We start from the raw sequence: 7,914 nt of genomic DNA on the forward strand, positions 1-7,914 counted from the left end.
GGATTCGATCCCGGGTCTCCAGGATTGCGCCCTGGGCCAAAGGCAGGTGCCAAACCGCTGCACCACCCAGGGATCCCAAGACTCTTGATCTCATGGTTGTAAATCCAGCCCCATCCAGGGAGCCCAATGTGGGACGCGATCCTGGGACCCCAGGATCATGCCCTGAGCCGAAGGCAGACACTCAACCGTTGAGCCACCCAGGCGTCCCCAAAATAAAAATCTTTAAACATCTTTTTTTAAACAAGATTTTTTAAAAAATAAATAAAATTTATTTATTTATTTATTTATTTATTTATTTATTTATTTGAGAAAGAGAGCGAGCATGAGTGGGGTGACGAGCGTAAAGGGAGAGGGAGAAGCAGACTCCTTGCTGAGCAGGGAGCTTGATGCAGGGCTGATCTCAGGACCCCAGGATCATGACCTGAGCTGAAGGCAGACACTTAACCGACTGAGCCACCCAAGTGCCCCTAAAAATAAAAACTTGATAATGTTACATATACAATGGAATATGATACAACTATTAAAATGAATACAATAAGGAAAAATACAGCAGGATACGCATCAAGCTTCTAAGATTGACTATCAAAGTAGGGTAAATAGAGGTAAACTCTTGTAATGATGCATATTATAATCTCTGAAGTTATCACTAGAAGCGTAACAAAGCACAACTAAAAAGCCAAACAGGAGTGAAAAATTGAAGTGCAAAAATTAACAATCCTAAACAAAACAAGAAGGGAGGGGTGCCTGAGTGACTCAGCGGTTTGGCACCTGCCTTCCGTCCAGGGCTTGATCCTGGAGTCCTGAGATCGAGTCCCACATCAGCTCCTGGTATGGAGCCTGCTTCTCCCTCTGCCTGTGTCTCTGCCTCTCTCTCTCTCTGTGTCTAAATAAAATCTTAAAAAAAAAAAAACAAGAAAGGAATACAAGAACAAAAAAATAGAAAATAAATATCAAGATGGTAGTTTTAAGGCCATCTGTATCAGTAGTCACATGAAATATGAAGTCTAAGTGCTCCAATAAAAAAACACTCCAGGGTAGCCCCAGTGGCTCAGCGGTTTAGCGTTGCCTTCTGCCCAGGGCGTGATCCTGGAGACCCGGGATCGAGTCCCACGTCAGGCTCCCTGCATGGAGCCTGCTTCTCCCTCTGCCTGTTTCTCTCTCTCTCTCTCTCTTTCTCTCTCTCTCTAATAAATAAAAAATCTTAAAAAAAACCACTCCAATTAAAAAGAATATCAGTTTTTTTCACCTCTGCCACCAATATGTCATCCAGACCGAGGAAGACCTGGAAATTACGGGGCCACGTGATTCTTAGGGGAGGCTGCATGGGCAAGTACCCAGGAGGTTGGGGTAACGCTGATGGTGTGCATCATCGCAGGATCAACTTTGACAAATATCATCCAGGTTACTTTTAGAAAGTGGTATGAGGCTGCATCACTTAAAGAGGAACCAGAGCTTCTTGCCCAGCTGTCAACCTTAATAAACTTGTGGACCTCAGTGAGCAGATACTTACTGGTAAATGCTGCTGAAAACAAGACTGGAGCTGCTATCACTGATGTGGTTCAATTGGGCTACTGCAAAGTTCTGGGGAGGGGAGAAAGCAACCAATGCAGCCTGTCATTATAAAGGCCAAATTCATCAAAGAAAAGTTGAGAAGATTAAGGGGGGCAGGTGGTGTCCTGGTAGCTGGAAGCCACATACAACAAATCCACTTACATGGTGCTTATAAGATATACAAGTTTGCTTAACATTCAAAATCCACTTGATACAATCACCAATTAACAAAATAAAGGAGAAAAGCATGATTTTGACCTTTTTTTAAAAAAAATCAACAGACTTTATATTTTAGAGAAGTTTTAGGTTCACAGAAAAAAAAAATGGAGCAGAAAGTACACAGAATTCTCATGTTCCCCTCAATCCCATGTACTCCCAGCTTCCCTTACTATCAGCATCACACATCAGGGGTGCCTGGCTGGCTCAGTCAGTAGGGCATGTGATTCTGATTTTTATTTTTTTTTAAGATTTATTCATTTATTCATGAGAGACAGAGAGGCAGGGACACAGGCAGAGGCAGAAGCAGGCTCCCTGTAGGGAGCTCAATGCGGGACTCAATCCCAGGACCCCAGGATCACGACCTGAGCCAAAGGCAGATGCTCAACCACTGAGCCACCCCAGTGCCCCTCTGATCTTGGGTTCATGAGTTTGAGCCCCATGTTAGGTATGGAGATTATTATTATAATTATAAAACAATTAAAAATTGTATTATGGCCTAGAATATTGTCTGTCTTGGTAAATGTTCCATGTGCACCTAAGAAGAATGTGTATTCTGGCATTTAGCGGAGTGTTCTATAAATGTCAGGTCAAGTTGGTTGACAGTGTTCTTCAAATCTGTATCATACTGATTTTCTGTCTAGCTTTCTATCAATTACTTGGGAAAAGTGCTAAAATATCCAATTATAATTATGGATTTGTCTATTTCTTATTTTCAATATAGCCACTTTAGCTTTCATTTAATTTTATTTGTATGATATACATTTTCCCATCCCTTTTAACTGTTTCTTTAGATTTGAGTTTCTTGTAGACAACATGTGGCTGGGTCTTAGTATTTTATCCAATATGATCATCCTTACCTTTTAATTGGGTGTTTACAACATTTACATTTAATATAATTATCAGTATGGTTGAATTTGAAGCTATCATCTAGGCTATATATTTCTTATTCCATCTTCTCTGTTACTTCTTTCTTGTCTCCCTGCTCTCCTTTGGATTGACTATTTTTCATAATTCCATTTTGTCTCCACTATTGGTGTATTAGTTAGTTATACCTTTATTTCTTTAGTTGTTGCTCTGGAGTATATATAATACATTTTTTAAAGATTTTATTTATTTATTCATAGACACAGAGGGAGAGAGGGAGAAGCAGGCTCCATGCAGGGAGCCCGATGTGGGACTCGATCCCGGGTCTCCAGGATCACACCCCAGGCTGCAGGTGGTGCCAAACCACTGTGCCACCAGGGCTGCCCTATATAATATATTTTATTTTTTCATTTTTATTTTTTAAAGATTTCATTTTTTAAGTAATTTCTATACCAAATGTGGAGCTCAAACTCAAAACCCCGAGATCAAGAGTCACATGCTCTATTGACTGAACCAACCAGGTGTCCCTGGAGTATCTAAAATACATTTTAAATATCATTCTACCTTCAATTAATATATCATTTCATGTGTAGTATAGGAACATTAGAGTAAGAAATGCTCATTTTTTCCTTCTCATCCTTTGTAGTAGTGTGGTCATCCATTTTGCTTTTACATGTACTATAAATCCCATTGTTGTCCGTTTTGCTTTCGAAAGCCAATTATCTTTTGAAGACATTAAAGATTAGAGAAATGTCTTTTACATTTACCAGTATATTTACTATTTCTGGCACTCTACATTCTGTCTTATAGATCCAAATTTCCACATGATATTTCTGCCTGGAGAACTTCCTTTATCATTTCTTATAGAGCATGAATTTTTTCTTTCATCAAAACTCAAGTGAATGAATTTTATCATCTTTTGTCTAAAAAAATTTTTTCTTTGCCTTCATTTTGTGACTGTGGTAAAATATACATAGCATAAATTTTCCATTTTAACAATTTTAAATGTACAATTCAGTTGGCATTAATTATATTCACAGTGGTTGTGCAACCATCACCACTATTTCCAAAACTTGTTCATTATTCCACACAGAAATTGTACCCATTAAGAAATAATTCCCTATTACCCTCTGCTTTCAGCCCCAGTAACCTCTAATCTACTTTGTATCTATGAATTTGCCAATTTTAGATATTTCATCTATGTGGAATCATAAAATATTTATCCTTTTGTGTCTGGCTTCTTTCAGTTTAGTCTAATGTGTTTATAAGGTTCATCCATGTTGTAGCAGGTACCAGAATTTCATTCCTTTGTATGGCTGAATAATAATATCCCATTTTGTGTTTCTATGACATTTTGCTTACCCATTCCTCTGTTTATGGATATTTGGGTTGTTTTTGCCTTTTGGCCATTGTAAATAATGAACTTTTGCAATGAACAATTTGCCTACAAGTACCTGTTTGAGTTCCTGTTTTCGTTTCTTTGGGGTTTGTATCAAGGAGTAGAATTGCTGAATCATATGGTTATTCTATATAACGTTTTTTTTTTTAAAAGGGTGTTATTTATTTACTCATGAGAGACACAGAGAGAGAAGCAGAGACGCAGGCAGAGGGAGAAGCAGACTCCTCACAGGGAGCCAATGTGGCACTCGATCCCAGAACCCCGGAATCACTCCCTGAGCCAAAGACAGATGCTCAACTGCTAAGCCACTCAGGTGTCCCTCTATATTTAACTTTTTAAGGAGCTGTGCCTTCACTTTTTTAAAAAAAGATTGTATTTATTTATTCATGAGAGACACAGTGAGAGAGGCAGAGACACAGGAAGAAGGAGAATCAGGCTCCCCTCAAGGAGCCTGATGTGGGATTCGATCCTGGACCCTGGGATCATGTCCTCAGCTGAAGACAGATGCTCAACCACTGAGCCACCCAGGTGTCTGTGTGCTTTCACTTTTGAATGATAATTTTGCTGGGTGAAGATTTTAAGTGACAGGTTTTTGTCTTTCAGTATGCTAAAGACATTTTTGGGGATCCCTGGGTGGCGCAGCGGTTTGGCGCCTGCCTTTGGCCCAGGGAGTGATCCTGGAGATCCGGGATCGAATCCCATGTCGGGCTCCCGGTGCATGGAGCCTGCTTCTCCCTCTGCCTGTGTCTCTGCCTCTCTCTCTCTCTCTCTCTGTGACTATCATAAATAAATTTAAAAATTTTTTTAAAAAATAAAGACATTTTTCTTCTTTTGGTTTACATAGCTTCTGACAAGAAGTTTATTGCCTCTTATATTTATTCTTCTATAAGTAAGAGTGTTTTTTCTCTGGCTGTTTTTAAATTTTGTCTTTATCACTGGTTTCAGCAATTTCGTTATGAAGTGAGGTGGTGTGGTTTTCTTCAGGTTTATTAAGCTTGGGATTCACTGAGCTTCTTGGATCTGTGGGTTTACAACTTTCAGCAAATTTGGATTTTTTTTTTCAGACCATTTTGTCTTTAAATATTTTTTTCTAAACCTCTGCTCATCCATCTTCTTTCCTTATGGGATATTATACATATACTAGCCTGTATAATACATAAGTGATACTCTGTTTACTTTTTTCCTTCTTTTTTGTCTTTGTGCTTTATCTTGGTTAGTTTCTATTTTATTTCTTCAGATCACTAATCTTTTCTTCAGCATCTGATTTTATCACATCCAGTGTATTTTCCATTTCATATAATGTATTTTTCATATCTAAAAGTTTCATTGGATCTTTCTTATATCTTCCTTTTCTCTAATTATTGTGGCCATATTTTCCCCTACCTTTTTGAACCCATTTTTATTTTTTATTTATTTATTTTTAAAAAGATTTTATTTATTCATGAGAGAGAGAGAGAGAGAGAGAGAGGCAGAGACACAGGCAGAGGGAGAAGCAGGCTCCATGAAGGGAACCTGACATGGGACTTGATCCCAGGTCTCCAGGATCATATCCTGGGCTGAAGGCGGCACTAAACCGCTGAGCCACCCAGGCTGCCCTTGAACTCATTTTTAAAATCACAGCTTTTATGTCCTTGTTGGTTAGTTCCATCACCATTATTATTTCTGGATCTGTTTTTATTGGTTGACATTTTTTTTTTCCCAACAAAATTGTTCAGGTTTTATTTACCAGTAGCTTCTCTCTCTTCTCCCTGCCAGCTGCTGTGCCCTCTTCCACACTCTCAGATTCAGAAGAGGACTTCTCTGGCCTTATCAGTGGTAATCTTATGGGAGTAGAGTTCAATAGAAAGAGCTGGTAGACAGTAGTATGCCTCTTCTGGGGCCTGCAAGTCCAACCAGGCCAACCTTTCCTTCAGTACATGTTCCAGAACTTGCCTCACTTACTCTGTCTTCCACTTAAGACTGGCTTTGATCTCACTGGTAGTTATGTGGCCATTTTCCCTGTCAGCTGCAGCACCACAGTATGATCTACCTTGAGCTCAGTTAGAAAAGCTGATGAAGTAAAGGCCACCTACAGGGATGATGCTGAAGGCAGTGCCTCTAGTTACTTGATGGCCTTGATCAGCTTGTCTTGGCTGACGTCCTAAGTAAATTTTTTTCTTCCTTTTAATTCCTATTGATGTAGATCCTCCAAAGTTCTTCAAAGAAGTTTGTTTCATTTGGATCTTTCTCATATCTTCCATTTCAGGAGAAATGGAAGGGCTAGGCACACATTAATAATTTGTATCCCCAGCATCTCAGATCAAAATCCTTTTTCAGAAGTCAAAGGATCCACTCCAGTGGTGGCATGCATGTCCTGAAACTATACCTGGAACTTGAGGTCTCTTCTGGATCTTCTGCTTGTTCTTGCTGGCAAATTATCCTAGTTTGGTCTTGAACATGTCCAATTTTTTGACATTGGGGCCAGCTGATACTCAGCCAAAAGAGTCCCTCACTTCTTATAGCTGTTCTTAGGAAGCTTCTTCAGAGTGATAATGCTGACAATATACTTGCTATCACCAGTGGGCCACCTTGCTCCCAGGACGCTGGGTCTCTGCATCCCTTGATCCACCACTGGCCTCGATTGATTGATTTTTATCCTGTTTATGGGTAATATTTTCTTGCTTTTTTTTTTGATGTTTAGGTTTTTTTTGAGTCAGACATTGTGAATTTTACATCATTGGTTGCTAGATTATGTTGTATTCTTTTAGATAATGTTGGATTTTTTTCTGGTGTGCAGTTGAATTTCTTGGAATCAGATGGATCCTTCTGAGACTTGTATTTAAACTTTGTTAGAATAGATCCATAACAACTTTTTAAAAAAATATTTTGTTAATTTATTCTTTAGAGACACAAAGAGAGAGAGGCAGAGACACAGGCAGAGGGAGAAGCAGGCTCCATGCAGGGAGCCCGATGCGGGACTCGATCCCAGGACCCCAGGATCACACTCTGGGCTGAAGGCAGGCACTAAGCCACTGAGCCACCCAGGGATCCCCATAACAACTTCTAATGTAGAGCTGATTGATCTCTGTGACTGAGACAATACTGTTCTGGGGATTCTACCCAATGATCTGTATATTATAAGGTATTTCTTTCTTTCATTTTTTTTAACACACATTGTCTTTTATTTAATTTAATTTATTTATTTTAAAGATTTTATTTATTCATTCATGAGAAACACAGAGAGGCAGAGACACAGGCGGAGGGAGAAGCAGGCTCCCTGCAGGGAGCCCTATGTGAGACTCCATCCCGGGACTCCAGGATCACTCCCTGAGCCAAAGGCAGACGCTCAACCACTGAGCCACCCACACATTGCTGTTTGTTTATTTTTTAGGTAAACTCTCTGCTCAACATGGGATTTAAACTCATGAACCTGAGATCAAGAGTTGCGTGCTCTACCAACTGAGCCAGCCAGGCATGCTAATCTGTGCGTTGGAACATCTTTCTATCCTGGCTGGTAGGAACATGAACTATACCCTTACCTGTAATAGGTCCAGAAATTGTTCTGCCTCTTCTTTCTCATGGTTCTTTCCTCAGTCTTAGGTAGTTTCCTTGCATTGTATATGTGAGCAAAGGTTGGTACTCAAAGACTTCAGAGGACTGCTCAGCAGATTTCCAAAATTCTCTCAGTGTGTATCTCTCTCCTCTCTGATACACTGACTTGCAAAATCTATCTACCTTGGCCTTCATGAGCTCCTATGTCCGTTTCCTCATTACAAAGAGACTTCTGGGGGCACCTGGGTGGCTCAGTTGGTTAAGTATCTGCCTTCAGGTCGGGTCATGATCCCTGGGTCCTAGGCTCTGCAGGGAGCCTGCTTGTCCCTCTCCCTCTGCCTGCCATTCCC

At 40.1% G+C, this 7,914-nt stretch overlaps 1 pseudogene; it reads right to left on the bottom strand.

The window, feature by feature from the left end:
• Positions 1–5,817: 5,817 nt before the first annotated feature.
• LOC129493564 (vacuolar-sorting protein SNF8-like) lies at positions 5,818–6,629 on the bottom strand (annotated as a pseudogene).
• Between the last annotated feature and the right edge of the window lie 1,285 nt (positions 6,630–7,914).

The sequence above is a fragment of the Nyctereutes procyonoides genome, unplaced genomic scaffold (assembly GCF_905146905.1).
Source record: "Nyctereutes procyonoides isolate TBG_1078 unplaced genomic scaffold, NYPRO_anot_genome, whole genome shotgun sequence".
NCBI lineage: Eukaryota > Metazoa > Chordata > Mammalia > Carnivora > Canidae > Nyctereutes > Nyctereutes procyonoides.